Source organism: Ictidomys tridecemlineatus, chromosome 14 (assembly GCF_052094955.1).
Source record: "Ictidomys tridecemlineatus isolate mIctTri1 chromosome 14, mIctTri1.hap1, whole genome shotgun sequence".
Taxonomy (NCBI): Eukaryota; Metazoa; Chordata; class Mammalia; order Rodentia; family Sciuridae; genus Ictidomys; species Ictidomys tridecemlineatus.
Genome location: NC_135490.1, coordinates 27,654,535 through 27,676,290, shown reverse-complemented (window position 1 = coordinate 27,676,290; position 21,756 = coordinate 27,654,535).

Sequence of the window (21,756 nt, the reverse complement as noted above, 5' to 3'; positions counted from 1 at the left end):
GAGTTCTCTCTCTTCTTCTCTTCGTTAGCATGGCTAAAGGTCTGTCAATCTTATTTATTTTTTCAAAGAACCAACTTTTAGTTTTGTTAATTTTTTTCAATAGTTTCTTTTGTTTCAATTTCATTGATTTCCGCTCTGATTTTAATTATTTCTTGCCTTCTGCTATATTTGCTGTTGTTTTGCTCTTCCTTTTCTAGGGCTTTGAGATGAAGTGTGAGCTCATTTATTTGTTGTTTTTTTTCTTTTTTTGAGGAATAACCACCAGGTGATGAATTTTCCTCTTAAAACTGCTTTCATTGTGTCCCATAGATTCCGATATGTTGTGTCTGTATTTTCATTTATCTCTAAGAATTTTTTGATTTCCTCCTTTATGTCTTCTGTAACCCATTGATCATTCAGTAACATATTGTTGATTTTCCATGCGATGTAGGATTTTTCCTTCCTTCTTTTATCATTGATTTCCAGTTTCATTCCATTATAATCAGATAAAATGCATGGTATTATCTCCACCCCTTTATATTTACTGAGGGTTGCCCTATGGCATAATATATGGTCTATTTTTGAGAAGGATCCATGTGCTGCTGAGAAAAAAGTATATCCATTTGATGATGGTTGATATATTTTATATATGTCAGTTAAGTCTAGGTTATTGATTGTGGTATTGAGTTCTATAGTTTCTTTATTCAACTTTTGCTTGGAGGATCTGTCCAATAGTGAGAGAGGTGTATTGAAGTCACCCATAATTATTGTGTTGTGGTCTATTTGATTCTTGAACTTGAGGAGAATTTGTTTTATGAATGTCACAGCACCATTATTTGGTGCATAAATATTGATAATTGTTATGTCTTGTTGGTGAATGGTTCCTTTTAATAGTATATAATGTTCTTCTTTATCCCTTTTGATTAACTTAGTCTTGAAGTCGATTTTATTCGATATGAGGATGGCCACCCCTGCTTGCTTATGAGGACCGTGTGCATGGTATATTTTTTCCCATCCTTTCACCTTCAGCTTGTGTATGTCTTTTCCAATCAGATGTGTCTCCTGGAGGCAGCATATTGTTGGATTTGTTTTTTCAATCCATGATACCAGCCTATGTCGCTTTATTGTAGAGTTTAAGCCATTAGCATTCAGAATTACTATTGATATATGGTTTGTACTTCCAGCCATGCTTGATTATTTATCCTTTTTTCTAAAAAATTTAGTTTGTTTCTCCATGATTATCTTTCCCCTTGCCCTCTGTCTTTACTGAGGCAGTTCCCACTGATGGTTTTGGTTATTGTTTTTCATTTCTTCCTCGTGTAGTGTTTTGCTCAAAATGCTTTGCAATGCTGGTTTTCTGGCTGCAAATTCTTTTAACTTTTGTTTATCATGAAAGATTTTTATTTCATTGTCATACTTGAAGCTTAATTTTGCTGGATACAGAATTCTTGGTTGGCATCCATTGTCTTTCAGTGTTTGAAATACATTGTTCCATGACCTTCTTGCTTTCAGTGTCTGTGATGAAAAATCTGTTGTTTACCTTATTGGTTTACCCCTGAAAGTAATCTGTCTCTTTTCTCTTGTAGCTTTTAATATTTTCTCTTTGTTCTGTATATTGGATATCTTCATAACAATGTGTCTTGGCGTTGGTCCACTGTGATTTTGTGTGCTTGGTGTCCTGTGTGCATCTTCAATTTGTATATCTATTTCCTTTTTTATTTCTGGAAAGTTTTCTGTAATTATTTCATTCAGCAGCTTACTCATTCCCTTGGGTTGAATCTCTGTACCTTCTTCTATCCCGATGACTCATAAGTTTGGTTTTTTTATGTTATCCCATAACTCTTGGATGTTTTTCCTCATGATTTTTAACCAGCCTTTCTGAGTTGGCTAGACTCTTTTCAAGATGATATATTTTGTCTTCATTATCTGACGTTCTGGCTTCTACTTGCTCCACTCTGTTAGTGATACTCTCAATTGAGTTTTTAATTTGGTTTATCATTTCCTTCATTTCTAGAATTATTGTTTGATTATTTTTTATAATCTCTATCTCCTGATAAAGATGCTTAACTTCTTCTTTTATCTGTTTATGTAATTCATTCTCAATGTGTTCTTTCGCTGCTTGAATTTGCTGTCTTGTATTCTCTTTAAGGTTCCATTCCATCTGTCTAAGGTGTTCTTTGAGTTCTTTATATGACCATTTTTCTGATGACTGTAGGTCCTCCTGAATATTTAGGCTGTCCTGCATTGTTTGTACACCTTTTCTTCCTTGCTTTTTGAAGCTGCTCATGTTACTTCTTGTTCTGTTTGACTTCTGAGTTACTGTTTACTCCTATAAATTTATTTGATGCTTGGGAGGAAAGATATTAGAAGGGAAGGGAAGAAGTCACTGTAGCCACAGGTTTCAATGAAGTTATCTCCTCCGCCGCAGTCTGGTGACGTCAGTTCTCTGCCATGGTGTTATCTCTTACAAATGGTGACAGTTCGTTTCCCTTTGCCGGGTGACCAATGCAACGGGTGGGTCCTTACTGTCTCTCCCAAGCCCCGTTTCAAACCTGTGGCCACTACCTATGAAGGCTCAGTAGGCATTTACCTCCGTGGGATCAGTGGGGCTGACCAGTTGTTTCAGCTGGATGGATTAGTGCTGAGTCACAGCTGTTTGTCTGCGGGAAGCAGGCGAACGGGAGCTTGAATTCAGCCGATCCGGGCTCAGTGTGTGTTCTGAGAGGCCCAGACTATTCGCCCCAGATCCACGTCAGCTCAGCAGTGCCTAGTGATCCTGAGCCAACAGAATTTAGGTTGTTTATGACTCCCTATGCCCGCACAGCTGAAGAGGTCAGAGACTTGATCTCTCCACACCCGCCACCATGTTGGAATCCTCGAACTCAAAAAAATGCTGCTTCCTCTGCTCAAGAATCCCCTGATGGCTTTTCTTGTTGGGTTAGGATCCTATCTTTAGCAACTCATTAACCAATCTCCTTTAAGACCCTTTTCCAAAATTCAGAAGTAGGACTTCCAGATGTGTATTCTTGTGTGGGGGTATGGAATAAGCTGGTGGTATGATTAGTCAGTTGAGCAGAAAATGTATTTCCTTGAATGTATTTCAGCTTTTTCTCTGAAGTGTGGCTAATAGAGAGAAGTTGTTCCATAGTCCATGCTGACTCAGACTGAGGTTTGTTCAGTGTTCAAGACCAGCTTTGTAGATTCAAACAGCAATTCTTTTTTCCCGAACTCACACCAGCCTCTACACAAACACGTTCTGGGGAAATCTAAGTTCTGCCCCTACCCATGTAATATTAATAATAGGAACGAAAAGGATCAGGATATACAAGTCTAATTTGGGCACAGAGTAAGGCAGTACTAGCTGGACATGGTGGAGCATGCCTGTAATCCTAGCTACTTGGAAGGCTGAAACAGGAGGATTGCAAGGTCAAGGTCAGCCTGCACAGCTTGGTGAGACCCTGTCTCAAAATAAAATTTAAAGAAAGGGGCTGGAGATCTAGCTGAGTGGTAGAGCACTTACTTACCATGCATAAAGCCCTAGGGTCAATCCCCAGGGGGGAAAAATTGGCACTACTATGGGCCCATCCTGGGTATCTTAGTCTATTTTCTACTGCTAAAACTGAATGTCACAGAAGGGGTGAATTATAAAGAATAGAGACTTATATAGTTCACAATCCTGGAGTCTGGGGAGTCTGAGAGCATGGACCTGACATCTTCATTTGATGAAGTTTGCTTGCTACACCATAGTTGCGCAGAGGACATCTTATGGTGAAACAGAGCAAGACATTCACAGAGAGAGTTCACGTGTATATCAAAGCTGCTCCCATAATAACCTATTAATACATTAACCTATGACGGATGGATCCATTCAGAGGGCAGAACTCCCATGACTCAGTCACTTTCCAAAGGTTCAACCTCCAAATTATATTAACATGAATTCAGGGATTAAATTTCCAACACAGGAATATGGAACATGTTTAAATCATGTTAGTGAATAAATCTGTTAAGTCAAAAGAGGACAAAAAATAAGGTGTTCACACTGGGTTTGATATAAATATATAAATCCAAATGTAACAATCTGTATTGTTTATGATTTTGAAAAGTAATTGATGATTTAAATTAAGGCTTAAAATATCTCAATTACACATTTCTTTAATAGATAAACTGTTCCTTTACTTTTTTGGTAGGAATAATTTAAAAATATTTGATATATGATTAAGTTTTGCTATACTGTTTCCTTGAATATGTTTTGGCATACTTCATCAGCAATCTAATTTGATGCATGATGGAGTTGCAGCATCAGGCTTTTGAAGTCCTATCCAAATTTTACTGCTAGTAAGGCTGTTGTCTTAACTGTGTCTTTGCACTGAAGCAGATAGCAACCCAAACTGAAAAGGATGGATCAAAGTCTAGCAGGTGGAATCAAGTAAATTTCTCTATCACCTAGAATTTTACTTTATATGTGAATCCCATATATTTTTTAAAAAAGCCTCTTAAGCTTATGTATATATGCATTTTTCTTTTAATTAACTCAATGTTGAATAACCCTTTTTGTTATTTATTGTCTTAAATGGAGTTGGTCTTTTCTGTTTATCTCAAACACACATGTAGTCTTACCATAGTGGCCAGCATATGTGGATTGCTTTATAGTTTCTCAAACATTTCTACTTTCATAAGGCAAGACTATGGCATCTTCTTCCTGTTGTGTTCCCAGCAATTAGTTTAGGACTTGACTCAAAAAATATTAACTAAGTCTAGGAATGAGTGCAAGCATTAACATATTTAATGCTCACAAACAACATTACTCCAATTAGAAAAAGAAGGAGTCAGACAGATTGAGGAATATTTTACAAAGTCACAAAGTTGATAAGCAATAACACTAAGATTCAAACCAGATCTCCTGACTTCAGTTATTCCAAACTGTGACTTCTGTCAAATCTGTAAAAGTGGTTAGAGTTGACCTATCAAGACACTCTTTTTCAGAAGATTTTACTAGGAATATTTCATACTTTATCTCTGACTCTTTTATGATGTTTAGAGCCCTCAAACAGTCTTAAACTTCCTTTGCACAAAAGTAGCAGAAAGGCCGATTGAGAAACCTGCCACAAATTTTAATGGGCATCTGTAGAGGATTAAGGTCCCCATAAACATTCCAGGGCACTCCCCAGGGAGTTTGGTGGGATAGTATACCAAAGTGGCTCAGAAGTTCCATGGTTAGGAAATTTTTGTGCTGCTAGGCAAGTGTGTTATCTGTGGACTTTAATTTCTAAAGTCCAAGGAAAGAAAATATTGGTGATGGAAACTTTCTCTGGACCTTTGTCTATAGAAAGAAAGCTAACTCATCACAAACAAAACATTTCCAAGAGAGGAACAATTTTGTTGACTACATTTAAAGACAGAAACACACAGTTCCCAAATGCAATTTCAGTTTCTAAGGGACAGTTTTATTCTTTTTTCAGAAATGCCTGTTTTTTTCTTGTTTCATTTTGTTTAAAGGAATTACTTAGTGTGCCTCCTTTAGTCAACACGAAAAAGAAGAAAAGAATAAGGCACTGAATGGTCCTCTGATGGTGTCAAAGAGCGGGTGGATGTTGTCTCTTGGATACAAGCAGGTATCTTAGGTAATATTGGTAAAGATTTAAAGTCAGGCTCAAATACTCTACAAACACTGACTCAATCAGATTGATTCAGATTAAATGTTTTCTTTTAATTTTTTTTTGTTCCTAGATAATATCCATTCTCGAAACTGATTTTAAGAAATTCCTTTTAAAGTGCTGAAATCTCAGTAATAAAATGCTAATCTTTTACATTAAAATTAGATTAAATTTACTTAAAGCACATAATCTTGGATTCTATTATTTAGCATAGGAATGTCTTTTGAGAACTATGGTTTTTAAAATTACTTTCTAAACTTGGCCTATTAAGCGTTCAGTGTGTACATATTTTTGTTGGGTTTTCTCTTTCTTCCTTTCTCCCCCCCCCCTTTTTTTAAAGATATAGGGTGGCTCTCACTTTTTTACCCATGCTGTATAAACTCCCGGCTCAAGTGATCTTCCTGCCTCAGCCTACTGAGTAATTTGAGTAACTGGCATTATAATCACATACCACTGCACCTGGCTTTTTGTTGATTTTTTTGACAGAAGACATTAATAAAATTTAGCACCAGGTCTAGCAATAACATCAGTATCCCGGGATATTTGCAAATCCTAAGATGTCCTAACTAACAATGATTCTACTTAAGATTCTTTTACTTTATGATGCTATGAAAGCAATATGTACTCAGTAGAAATGGTATACTTTGAATTTTGAATTTTGAGCTTTTCCTGGACTAGTAAGGTGTAGTTTGATACTCTCTGGGCAGCAACAGCAAGCCATAGCTCCCAGATAGCCATGAGATTACAAATGTAAAACATATCTGACAGTGTGTAGTAAGTTATGATGTTCAGTAGGTTAAGTATATTAAGTGTATTTTTTTACTCATACTATCTTGAACTTATGATGACTATTGATATATAACCACATTGTAAGTTGAAAAAGTTTGGTGTACTGTTTTGGCTACTTTGCATTGTTTATATATTCCCTCAAGTGAACATAAATACTAATACTTTCAATGTGTATAAGTTCTTGAAAACTGTGTGATTTTCCCAGTTTAGCTAATAAGTCTATAAGTAAACTTGTATTATTTTGTATATTTTATACACACATGTATATAATACAAATATATATGTGTATATATATTAGTATATTTGTATTATTTTATATTTAGTATAAAAATTTTAATACTGAAATTGCAAAAAAATCTTTATGGTATTCCCTAGGTTAAAAGAAAGCATTTCTTTAAATTTAGGGTTTGCTTTTTTGGAGGTATTCTACCAGATTATGAGTTTTTCCAAGAAATATTTCCTGTTATTTGTGTTGTGCTAACTGAATGGAAAATACTTAAGCCAATTAAATCACACATCTGCTCAGGTCTTGACATGCAAGGGTCAATTACAGACTATGGACTATTTTTGTTTGCCTTGCAAGTGAAACAAACAAAAAAAGAATTTGAGCTTTGTAATGTTGTGAACAACCAATAAAAAAAAAATTATATTCTTTTTAAGGGTTTGTAAAAATGTCAGAGGAATATGTATCGGGCTATATGGCCTGCAAATCCTAAAATATTTATGATGTGATTCTTTGTAGAAAAAAGTTTGTTGATGAAATGATCCATTTTTATTCTTTTTTAATATTAACATTTAAAAAAATTTTCTAATTAGTTATACATGACAGCAGAATGCATTTTCACTCATTGACTCTTTTCTCTGATTGTATATGATGTAGAGTCTCACCATTTGTACAATCATACATGTACTTATGGTAATGATATCTGTCTCATTCCACCATCTTACCTACCCCCATGCCCTCTCCCCTTCCCCTCCCATTTACCCAATCCTCCATTCTTCCTATGCCCCCTCTCCTCATTATGGATCAGCATCCATTTATCAGAGAGAACATTTGGCCTTTGGTTTATTGAGATTGACTTACTTCACTTAGTGTGATGTTCTCCAACTCCATCCATTTACCTGCAAATGCCATAATTTTATTCTCTCTTAATGCTTAATAATATTCCATTATGCTTGTATACCACAGTTTATTTATCCATTCATCTATTGAAGAACATCTAGGTTGGTTCCACAGTAGCAGCTATTGTGAACTGAGCTGCTATAAACATTGATGTGGCTGTGTTATTACAGTATGATGATTTTAAGTGCTTTGGGTATGGACTGAGGAGTTAGATAGCTGAGTCGAATAGTGGTCCATTCCAAGTTTCTAAGGAGTCCCCATACTGTTTTCCAGAGTGGTTGCACAAATTTGCAGCACCACCAGCAATGTATGAGTGTACCTTTTCCCCTGTATCCTCGCCAATACTTATTGTTGCTGATTTTTGCACATGCCTTAATCAGAGTTCAGACCCATTTTAGAGTGAGATTATCTAGGGAGGAAGACTGTGTTAATTGCCTATTCAAAGTCATTCTACTTCTCTCCTATAAACAGAAATCTTATTGCTGTTTGGTTTACATTGTACTAGCTCTAGGGATGGAACATGATACTTCAATGCTAGTTTTGACAATCCCTTTCACTTTCATAGGTGATTTGGCTAGAGTAGGCATGTGACTATCCTGAAAGATGAATTGTCAGAGAAATGACCAGGGTGATTTCTGAGGAAGATTTTATTGCTTCTCTAAGTATAAACATAGAATAGAATACATATCTTTACTTCTGCTCCATTCTTTCTTGCTTGGATGTGTTTTGCATCTTTGGCAATCATCTTTTGACAATGAAGAAAAGTATAAATAAAAATAAAAATCATCATGATACTGATCCAATGTTCTGTCCATGTTGTACTGTTAGCCTAACCCTAAGACTACTTGCCTCCAGGTAGAATATATTTTACACACACACACACACACACACACACACACACACATATATATAATAAAATATAGAATTTTATTGTCTTTTTTATTCAGGGCATTGTTAACCCTGTATTCTCATACTTACTCCTAATAAATTGATTTATATTTGAAATTCTCTCTAATAATGAGCTTGCCCAAATTCTTGAAATTTTGTGTGGACAATGAGCTCTCTTAAATGACTTGGAGTCCGGAGTGAAATTGTTGTATTATCTAGATTGGGATTAATGTAATATGGTATTGCACAGTCTTGGAAGTAGCTATTTAGGTTCTAATTTGTCTAAGAAAAGTGGCCACTTGGAGAGCAATGTGGATTTGACAGTGAAAAATCAATTTAAATTTTATCTGATTAAGAAATAAGTGTCTGTACTTCTGTGTACATGTATATATTCTGCATGAATGTAGAATGCATGCACTTCACTTAACTACATGTTCTTCAGAATATATTAGACTAGAAATTTAGGGAGATAATGCTTGTGGTCTGTCAATAATGATGTCACAAATCCATGCTATAAAGCTCCTGTTTTTGAATTTCATTGCAAACGCCCAGTTTTCTTCCTAAATGCTTGACTCAGAATGGCCAGAAATGCAATATCATTGTGATATCATTTTGCTTTTTCTTTATTTTGATATCCCAGATTGGTAAACTGCATTTTCACTGCCATTTAGGAAACTTCCTAGGGCTTTTAAGTACAGAATACTATTCTTTAGACTTCAGTTGACTCTAGTTGGTTCTATGTGTACTATTGAGATTCTGTTACAAACTAACATACATTTAGTTTGAGTATTTTATGAGGCAATATTTTTTTAAGATTATATTTTTCTCATTGGGCACATGCATGATCTATTCATGGCACATTTAAATAGAACATTTGGTGGACTTTCTATACTGTATACTCATTTATCTCTGACTTGTATTACCTTCTCTTATTGGTTAGTGTGTTTATGGAATTTAATGTATTGTCCTACCTTTGTCCATTATTGCAGACTTAACTACATGTTAGAGGTTTATAACTTCCTTGCCCCTGCCATCCTACTTTCATATAACAAATTAATAGAAAACTTTTTTATCTAGAGGAATGAAGGGCTACATTTCCTTTTGTGAAATTCTATCAGGTAGCTAGTACTTTACAGAATAAAGTGCATTCATATTTCCTGTTTTATGCTCATACAAAGACCATAATGTCAAAAGGTGTTGTTTTTTTTTTTTTTGTATCCAGTTCATGTTTTAAAACAGGGGCTTGGAAAGTTTAGGAGACTTGCTCAGTTTACTCCTTTTTTGAAGCAGTAGATTCTGGCTCTAAACTTGGGCCTCCTGATTCTAACTCCATGCTAGAAGTAGGGCATTTGAACCAGCTTTGTTGATGTTGTTGATATTGTTTTGTTGTCATCTTTTTGAATGACTTTAAGGAAAACATCATTTTGAAGTTGAATTTTTGTCAGATGTGGTCGATGAGGCTAGCGGACATCTGACATCTTCACTGAAATCAGTGAGGCTGTTTCAAAATTTTTGCATCAAGTATGCTTTTAAAAAAAGTAAAGAAAAATATTTACCACATTTTAGAAATTTATAAAAATATTTGGAAAATGTCTGAATGCTGTGAATAAAATCAGTGCTGTAGACAACTAAAAAGTCTATTGGTATAATGTATCTGCTGTCGATGTTAATAGAAGATTATAGTAAAATATATAAAATGCTCTGGTTAATTGATAGTGTTCTCTTTCTTTGCCTGTGTTCTCAGGACATGGAAGAATTCTGCATACTTAACTCTCAGGCTGTATTCATGGTCCTCATATGTGCAACATTCATTCCATTTTAATTAACCTCAAGACTCCAGTTTACAAGGCAGAGCTGGGCTCTCTAATTATTTTCATAAACCTAGTTATCTTGTAAGTCATGAGAGGCCATGGCTACATCTCACACAAACAAGCATGGGTACTGCAAAATTTAACAAAGTACTAATTTTCTTTTCTTTCATTCTTTCTTTTTTAAACAAGGGTTCTCTTATATATTGTTTAATTTTTATTGAATGATATTGTAGTTAACTCTGGAAACTACTTAGGGATTAATTTTTTTTGTACCTCTTTAATCTATCTATCTCTATATATTTTTAAAGTACATTAAAGAAAATATGCCCCAAGGCAGTATTTTTCATCTTTATAATGTATGTGAGATATTATTCTTGTTTTATCCTCTAAGGATAGTTAAGACTGGGAATTGAATTCACTGTTACATGCTGGCCTTGATAGAGAAGGCTCAGGATTATCCTCAGAATCAAGGCTTCATTATTGAGATAAAATGAAAGAGACTTTACTGCTCTTTATGTAATTAAATGCAATCATTATTATGAAAATTTTCCTGCACAGCTGTTAGGCTGAAAAAACTTTTTACATTATCAGTAATCCCTTTGTATCTTTGACATGATTCATAGCTCCTCGTGTATTCCCTGGTCTGAAAATGAAATAGATTTGAAGCCATCATAGGTAAATAGTGTATATTTGGTGCTTTAATATTAGTACTTTAGCTTGTTTTTTAATTCAGTGAACCATTCTAATGGCTAAAGTACCATGTCTTCATAATTTACCTACTCAGTGACTCATAGATAAAGGGTCAAGTAGCCCAGCAGGTCATAAAATAGTCAATTCAATTTAGTCTCAAACTTTTAGTCAACTGAAGTAGTAGCTTCCAAACAGCTGTTAATTAAAACATTCTAATGTGCTGCATGTGTTGGAGTGGAAATAATGCTGTGCTTCAAGTATTTCCATGGTTAGGGACATGGGATGACCTACCTTTCTTGGCTATATTGGACAAAAATTATCTAATTATATTTATTGGTATTAAAATGTGTTTTTAATCTATATTTGAGATTTGTCTTCTAGAAAGAAGTTTCTTCTTTATGGGAATCCATTTTATTCTTTATTTGAGGGCATCTTGGTCTTGAGAAGTAGTTTATGTCTAAGAATTAGACAGGAGTGTCTTCTGCTTTCTTATGGTGCCCAAATCAGGCTTCTACTTGCAACCCTAGGGTCTGGTGTTTCTTCTGATGAGGTAGAATCCTAGTAGTTCACCTGATGTGTCCAAGGGATGCATGGTTAATTAGGAACTACTGAAGATCCCTACAGGATAATTTATTCTGATTAGCTTTCTGTCTCTGCTGCCTGTGTTTGTAATGATGAACACCTTGTTTTTAGTGGTGAAGTGCTGCCATTTAGTCTTTTTCATTCTGGCCTCTTCACTAAAATCCATGAGCCCATTTCAAGGGCATTTTGTATGTAACCTAATTACATTGCAGTACCTTTCAAGGTACTAAGCCAACTAAGAATATATATTATTAAAAATGTTTATTTTATAAAAATTTTTATTTGAAAATAATTTCAAATTTACAGCAAAGGTATAAAAATAAGCAAATGCAAATATCAATGGTATATCTTTACTTAGATCAATTTCTTAACATTTTGCTCCAAATGCCCTGTTATTTGGATTCTCTTTCAGTGTTTGACAATAAATTGTGTAACATATTTGTCCTTTACCACCGAATAATGATTTCCTAAGAAATAAATGTATCTCCAAAGAGGAGATTAAGCACAAAATGCAGGCTTACATTAAGGAATACTGGAAGGTCAGATTTTAGTTGAGCCAACAGAAATGACTTCTTCAATCAAGAACAGATCCATAAGGGACCTGTTACATTGAGATAACCACTGAACTTGGATCCAGTATTGAGAGACTGATGTCACTACTGTTTCCGATACAACTCTCTATAAAAACAAAAGAAGCAGGAAAAAGGACACATGGTGATGAAGCAGAAAATCTTAAAATTTCCATGATGATGTTACAAGTTAAGAAAACACCAAAAAGATAAGACAATGGTTTTGGCATCACTTTCGCTTTCCAAATGTCAAACGTGTGCATTAAATTTGAGGAACATAATTTGCATGTATAATTTCAGTTACAATGAGCAAATATTGTTAACTATTACCCTAGATCTCAGTTAGCAATACATTGGAATGTAGTTTGAACATGCTGGTTGATATGGCCCAACAGTAAGAATTATCATACTCAAGTACAATTCAACTAAGTCACTACTGTTTTGTTTTTGGTACTGGGGATTGAACTCTTAGGTGCTTTACCACTGAGCTTCATCCCCAGCCTTTTTTATTTTATTTTTTTTAATTTTGAGATAAGATCTTGCTAAATTGTTAGGGCTTCAATATTGGGCTGAGACTTGTCTTGAACTAGCTGTCTCCCTGCCTCAGGCTTGCAAATGGATGGGATTATGGTTGTATACCACCATGCTGGGTTTACTAATTTGTTTTTAATGAAAATTATAAGCAATAAATATTTGGTTATATTTTCATAGTACTTATAAACCATATCTGATAAAACCATAAGACAGATAATTCTGGTTTCCCTAGAATGGTCTATGACACAGAGAATTCTCTTTCTCTTTAATATACTTAAATTATGAAAATAAGTGACATCCAGATTATGACTAAAATGAGTTTGATGTTTAGTTTTATATATAATGGTAATGCATTTTTCTTATCCAATAAATATTTATTATATTAACATAAATTAATCAATAATTGCATATTAATCATTAATATTTTTGCATTTCAGGCACAGGGAGACCATCCTTATCTTTCAAAAGTATGGCATGGAAGATATAGCCCACCTAGACTAAGTAAGAGTATTAATCTTCTCATTGAAGTAATTGGGGAAAACTGAGTATGTTGTTCATATGATATACTGTTAACTACTAGCTTAATGTATGGCTAATTTGATACATTTAAAAATATAGGTTCTGATGTAAGCATGTCTTCTTCATACAAATTAATAAGAAAAAAATGAAAAATATACTGTCAGTTAATTGATTTTGATGTTTGGGGAAATTCGTTTTATTACAGAAAATTGAACTGGAATTCAGTGCACATAAACAGCATGAAAAATATTGACTGCATGGAAGCCATAGGAGAAAGTCCAATTGACCTGTATATGCAAGTGGTGCATATATAGAAACTAACTTACACTGTGGTTTTTTTTGTTTGTTTGTTTGTTTTAATACTTGGGTACCTGCTCTAAACATGGGTTTGCTCATTACTTAAAAAAGAATTCAATGAAAGAAAAAAACTAAAGGAAAACATTGTTTTGAAAAAGTATCATTCTAATATCTATACAAACCTTTAATTTTTGCCCCAAATTATTATTCCCCATGTTCTGATGAGAAAAGAATCTCTTCCCATAGAATGGGAATTTGGGGGTAAGGAATTTTAAATGAGTTATATGGGAAGGACTCAGGAGAATAATTGCTTTAAATAATATTTACATGCAGAGTATTTGTTGTAAATTCATCATTTATGTATGGAAACCAGCTTTAGGGGTTAGTGGCATTCAATGTGAAGATTCTATTAACAGTTTGCATTTTTTATTCATGATTTTTGGAGAAAATGTAAGAGATCTTACTGCTATTATGAGAGATCATAATACAGACAACCTGTACTGCCATTTGCCACATAACATGTGCAAATACACTTTATGATAATGTAATTGAAGTTGTTTTGGTTAGAAAAGGACTTCCTTTCACTGTTGTAACCTTTAACACCTCCCTGTAACATGGATGCTGATCCCTTCCTATGTGCCTTTCTTGAAAGAGCTGATTTAAGTGAGTCTGTTGACTGAGGGCTTCATTTTTGAAGTTCTCAGAATGAACTTTATTGGCTTTTTCAGCATGTTTAATGTTCTGATCTCCAAGTATATTCTGCAAAATCAATTTATGGAATAGAGATTTCCTTATTTAATTAGAACACATATAACAAAAATAACCATTAACATTTATTAAGTACCTCCCAAGTGCCAAATGCTATATTAAACAATTTACATGTATTGATTTATTTAGTCCTCAATAATTTAATGATGAAAAACTATTATTATCCCCATTTATGGATGTGGAAACTAAAAACAGAGAAACATTTAGTAATTTAAGAAAGTATATACAATAGGAAAAGGCTAAAATGATATTTAAACAGATATATTAGTTAGTAAGTCCCAGGGTTAACAGAAAGTGTAACAGAACAAAACAAAACAAAAACAAAAAAAGCCCCACAAAAACAATAATCAAATATGCTTTTATACTACTGTTCTTTATACACATTTGTGCACAGAATGTGCATCATTTTGGGTAGCATTCATTACAATAGTGCACACTTTGGGAAATGCTTCATTAATTTAGTTAGATTCTCTATGATTGTACTTGAAGACCCCACAGCTGCTCTAAAGGTTCAGAATCCCTTATGAAGTTTTAGTAAATAGGTCTGAAATTTTCCAGAGAGAGATTTAAAGATATTCCTTCACATTTACTTTAGAAATCCATGAAGAGTTGGGAACAAACCAAAGATATCCATTTAATTCACACTGATACAGAGGACAAGTTCCAGAAAGGCAGGAATTTCTACTATGGCTCCAACAGATAGAACATGCTAAAAAATTTTTCATAAATAAGTGAATTAAATAACTTTTCTTGGTCAAAACCTGCTACATTCCAGTCTAAACCCTGAAGTGTTTGAGATGAGAATGGCAAGGAGGATGGAAAGGGATTTAAAAGTCTGTATGTATGTCCCCTATTCCTGTTGTTTTTCACCCTCATACTTATCTCACAATATTCCAGAAAGTTAAAATCCAAATAAATGTTTCGTTAGTAATTTTATTGTCGTGCAGCTATCATAGGGTGTACTTATACAAAGATAATATAGGTCAGTCACTCAATGTGCCCTTGGTACCATCAAGAGACATGGTAAGCTGGGCATGGTGGTGCACAATTGTAGTCCCAGCTACTAGGGAGGCTGAGTTAGGAGATTTGAAAATTTGACACCAGCATGAGCAACTTAATGAAAACCTACGTCTCCTACAAAATAGGCAAATAAATAAATAAATAAATAAATAAATAAATAAATAAATAAATAAATAAATACAAAGGCAGGCGATATTGTTCAGTGGTAGTGTGACCCTGGGTTCAATCCTCAGTACTGCAAAAACAAAACAGACTTGGTAAACACAGTATGGATAAGGCTACTGTTGTCATAACATGACATACCATTTTTCAGTAAATGATTTTTTTGGAAGTAGAAGTAGTATACTCTGAAATATGATAAAAGTATAATATGGTAAATATGTACACCAGTAACATAGTTGTCTATTATCACTGTACAGAATTGTATTTGCTACAGTTGTAGAACTGGTAGTACAATAGGTTTGTCTATGCCATTATAACCACAAACACATGCGTAACGCATTGGGCTGTGACATTATATGGTGACTATGCTGTCACTAGGCAAGTAGGACCCTTTCAGCTGCATTATAACCTTATAGTATCACAGTCACATATGCAGAACATCATTGACTTAAACATTAATATGCAGCACATAACTATAATGAACAAAATGCCTTGTGATACTTAGGTACTAATTACTGTAAGCCTTTTATAAATCATATGTATATATACATAATATAAAAATCTATATGACAAGAGATACTATTTTTTACACTATTATTGATTAAAAATTACTAAGTGTATTTTCTAAGGCTGTACTATATATATAAATATACGTTTGATATATCTGATATACATATATACAAACACATATATATATGTGTGTGTGTATACACACACACACTCATTGAACTTTTACATTTAATATATGATAAAACTAAGGCCGCAAAGCTATCAGTTGGCCAAGCTGGAATTATGAACATAATTAGCCTTTCTTTCTTTCTTTGGCAGGGGTTGGAATCTAATCCAGAGGTACTTAACCACTGAGCCACATCTGTAGTCCTTTTTATTTTTTTTTATTTTGAGACAGAATCTTGCTAAGTTGCTGAGGCTAGCTTTGAACTTGAGATTTTCCTACCTAAGCCTTCGGAGTCGCTGTGATTATAGGTGTGCACCACCTAGCCAGGTAAATTAGCCATTCTTTGGAAGCCAAGTTTTAAACAGTAAACTAAGGTCCCCAGTCAGACTTCAGAAGAAGCGAATGACACTCAATCACACAAATGCCTGTGCAAATTACAAATGTTATAAGTGCTGTGAAAGAACAGCAGAGGGTTATCCAGAATGGAGGGAGAGTAAGGCTATGACTGTGAGACAGTGACATTTAGGCTGATAGCCTAAAGAAGAATGCTGTTTAGCCAGGAGAGATTGCCTTCTAGGAAAGATAAATTATGTGCAAGAACAGAGACAAGGCAGGCATATCCTAATGCTGCATGAAAAACTGAAGGAAGTGCGTTACTGTGTGAGCTTAGGCTTTAGGAGCAGGCCAGGAAAAAGGAATGGAGGATACATGAAGAGGAAGCTGGAGAGGGAGTGGCTGATCATGTCAACCATGCAAACAGTGCAGAATCTTGTATTACATTTTTTATTCCAGTGGGAAGTCATTGTAAGATTTTAGTGGGATTATGACAGATCTTCTTCATGTTTTCATAAATATCACTCAGCTTTATTTTTGTACTTTCATGGCAATAAGTAGTTCTGATGATAAATACACATTTCTGGAAGAATATTATTTTTAACTGATGTTTTCTTCACTACTTCAGCTAGTTCTTTTGTATCACATACCACATGAAAAATAAGTTTAAACACAGAAACCACATACATTAAAATATGTTTTACTATAAATATGATCTCTATAAAAGGCAAGATTAGTAAACTTACATTTTATTCAGAAATAAAAGATGTGACAGAGACACTATTAAGTGCTTAACAACATTTTTGATAAAACCATATAATACTTATTCTAGGCTATGTAAGTGCTTATATATTAATATATTTAGATTTTTAAAGAATATTTTCCATAAGGAGTATTGATGAATCAAAATACAAAATTTAAAACAATTATTAATACATAATTCTATAGTATTATTAATAAACAGATTTAGGTTTACTATTTCATCCATATTTTAAATGTTATGAATTAAAAGGCAGAAAAGTGCGATCACTTCAGTTCAATTCAGTAAAAAGAATGCTTATACAGTCTGTATAATGAAGTGATACAGACCTGCACTAATGGTGCATGTTCTTTGCAAAACTACCACCTAGAAAAACAACTTAACTACCTTTAGGATGCTCAATGCTTGTATCTCATTGATATAAACAAGTTGTCTTTTGGAATCAGAAGTAAAATCCATGGCCTATAGCACTGGTTAAAAGCACGCACTGTTAATCTAACAAAGAATTTTTCTCTTTTTGGGACTGGTTGGAGATTGGCAGAAACTCAGCTGTAAACATCCAGAGCAGGCTCACAGTCCAGCAGCGCTCCCAGGAGGGCAATGGCAAAATAGCAGCCTGTCAGGCAGCATGAGGAAGACAAGGCCCCAGTTACTCCGACACACATTTCTGAGAGCCAGTAAGGCAAAGCAAGGCAGAGAAAGCATGGAGGTTAGACAGCAAGAGAAGTGGCATAATGCAGAGTCATTTAATGATTCTAAAAGATTTCAACTGCTGAGAATATCACAATTGTTAAGGGAAGATGGTACATGTGAATTATCTCTTGATAACAGAGAAATCCTTGAACGATTTGAATGTTCTTGTCTATTAAGACACACCTAAATATTTAGATTCTGTGATAATGCATTATAGCCAATTTTAAAAGGCTATATTACTGAATCTTCTACCTGTCAAACCTGAGAATGCAAATGAAAAGAAACCAATGAGTACAGCTAGAATATGTGTTGGTGATTCTTTTGTTAAGGTGAAAGGCTGTACTGTTGGTTAATTTACCATTGATAAATTTGGGACATGGTCAAATTATCATTGGGTGCTCACTAAATTCTACCAAATGTTCATTAATATTTTAAGATAACATAAAATGCATAAAAATCAAAATATAAGTGGAAAGTATTATCAACCAAATAACTCTTCTTTTTAATTATGAACATGCAAATATTCCTTGAAATGGAGCCAGGTAAAAGATACTACTGAAATACTGGAAATTCTCAAATATAAATTAGGAATGAGGAGAGGACTGGGACAATTTTAGTTTAGCAATAGGAGGTACTGCATAGTAATATTTTTTCAGGGGCTTTAAAAGGTGTGTTGAATTCATCCTTAGCTCAGGATTTCTGTGGGCTTTTCATTTTCTGCCATTCACTGTGTTTAGGCCATTTGAATAGTACACCTTGATAGCAATAGAGCACAGCTTTCAATTTTAGCTCAAAGCTCTTGTTGAAAGTGTAAGTTAATATTAGTTATAATATGATTCATGTAAAAGCTGTAAAAATAATGTCAAAAAAGTTTCATCTTTTTTCACTTATAAGCCATATAAGAAATTGAATTTATATCCTCAGAGATGAATTATTTTTACTTAAGTGGTTGTGTAACTGCACATAATATCATAACTATTTAATAGCTCTGGACTAATATTTTACGAAACACATGCCTGTGTGCCAGGCATGAGGTACTCTGCTGATAAAAGAGACATGGCCTTTCCCCTTCATGGGGCTCAGAGGATAATTTATTAATCTTACAGCAGTCATTGATTTGATTAATTTGTAGTTTGTATTAGACTAAAAAGAAAAATGGTTTCGAATTTTTAATGTTTTAGGTAGAAAGTTCTATATCTGCACTTTAAGTCATGTGTCTGCAGGATGAGGGGACATGTGGTATAACTAAAATGAAGCTGTAGTAGGTAAGGATGGAGAAGATATGCATCATTAAATTCTAGGCACTGTTCATTAACACATGGATAATCCAATCTAATCCTCACATAGTCTGATGAAACTGATATACATTTAACTACATTCAATACTAGGAGATATGGGGTTGGGGTGCAATTAAACAAATTGCCCAAAGTCACACAACTAGTAAGTATATATTTTGATATGTCACTCAATAAAAAAACTAGACAATGGAAGATCTTTAGAAAGAAATAATTAAAACTATTAGGGCTTTAATACACATAAATAGATAATAGCAAACCTGCAGAGGTGTCAGTGGATAGGCAATTATAATGGAGCTCAGTAATTGTAACACTCACTACTTTCTATATACTTTTTAAAATTGCTATTATAAACCACCAACTTTTTCCTGCTAATGCTCTTCCAGATAGAGGTCCTCAGAATATTCAGAATATCATTATGATTAGAAAGGTCAAATGGTAAGAGGTGATCTTGTGGGTTTTTTAAAACTCTTTTAAACTTGTTTGTACACAATTTATTCAATCATTTTGTAAAGAGCAAGATATCAGAAATCTTTAGCAGGAGGCAAATGGGAGATGAAAGCTGATTATTGCTGTCAGTGGGCTCTCAACTAAAGGAAGCTTACAAAATTGGAGGGGGGAGAAAGAAAAGTCTTTGGCTTTTTTTACTCATAATAAAATGCTGACACAACCTTAATTATGGTGTTTAAGAATACTGTTGGACCACTGCTTCACCACGTGGGACTGAGAACTATATAAATATGGTAGATATTAGTTTTTAGGAAAGGAAAATGTGAATATACTCTTTGTACAAATTATATTTTTATGAGACTGCTGAAGAGTAGCTGAATGTTGAATCAAATCACGAATTCTCAAGGCCATCATAATCCGAGTAGGCAAAGTATATATTTGCTCAGGGAAACATCTGTTAAGGAATTTCTCCTGAGTCTCATCAGTACTTGGCAAGCTTTACTGCTTCAGCTATGTTTTCATTATTGGCTTGTCTGAAGAATAGTTTACACTGGTTGTCTTTCTATCATTAATTCACTAGTAAAGAAATAACCTTTTTAATGGCCTTTTTTTGTTGATAATGTCCACTACAAATGTAAATTAGAAGTCACATGCTGATTTGTATCTTATGTAATTGTATTCTTGAATTTTATATACATACACAAAGCTTGGAAAGTATTAAAATAGCAAGTTATGAAATGAATGTGAACCAGCCATGGAGTTTACATTTGCAGCTGATCTCCTCTCAGACTATTTCAGAGACTCTAACTTTACCTTATCATGCTCAGTCACAGTGGTCATGCCATCATTCTAATACTTTAATGAAATTATTAAAATTGACTAAATTATATATGTAGGAAAACCATTTTTAGTCTAAATAGAGGCAACTTCCAGCAATTTTGCAATTTGAAAATCAGTTTGATTATCAATTTGATAATCTCTGCAATTATCAAATTGATGATAGAAATTAAAACATTTTCTGGAAAAAATGAGAGAAGAAAACCAGAAAATCATCTTCTTTGACACCGTTATCTTATAAATATGTTACAGATGACATAAGTAAAATATATCATAAAGTTTTTTGTATATGTTTGACATCAAGACAAATGGGACAGCATGTTCTTTTTCTTTCTAGATTGCCATTTAATGCTTTCTATGTTTTATGGAGCCAATGAAATGCTATCTTGAAAAATTTATCATTATTTTGTGACATAATGTATTAACATGTTGTGATTTTTTAGGTGAATTACTTTTGACAAGGTACTTGCTAATATAACAATCTGTATGCCCCATATAATTACTGATGTGAAATAATAAGTGTAGTTTTCTATAGCATTTTCTTTGTCAAAATATTGATAAAATTTGGCCAATTTGGACAAGAATAAAAGTAATATTTCTGTTCTGTGCAATATTAACCTGCAGTTGTTGATGTTATTATTAAGTATCCATAATTGTTTAAGTCATCAATCTCTGGCAAGAACCTTTCAGAGTGCTTGATGATATTGCAAGCTTCAAGCTGTGCTGCATTAAAAAGTGATGAATCTCTGTCCAGGTAAAGCTTTGCCCTTTGGCTATCATAATGTATCACCATTTTGTTTACAAATGGGTATTCACTATGCTAAATGGCAAAGGGGTGCATGAGATCTTATAAACATGAAATGTTGGCACTAGCTAATATTGGAGCTGAAAGTATAATTGGAAGTTTAGGAGAAATAATCATAATTATATATAAAATAAATGCTTTTGGTAAACTGAAATCATTGTGATTCAGGTATTTAAATGCTTAAAATTATTTTTTAAAATAATACTCTGTATATAAATAAGTTTTTTTTTTCTTTTTGGTGTGGGGCAGGGCCTCATTCATGCTAAGTACACATTCTACCACTGAGGCACACTTCCAGCCCAAATAACTTAATTTTACCCTTTAATTTTCACTGAAAATATTGTTCATATTTTCTACCTAAATATAATTTTACATGATCATACATAAATTTGATAATTTATAAATTTTGAGGAATCACTTTTGAATTATTATTGTCAGATTCATCAAGTCATCAGTCGTATTTTGCAGGAATTATTGGATGTTTGAAGAAGAATGTTTTATTTTTTTAGGAAATATAAACAG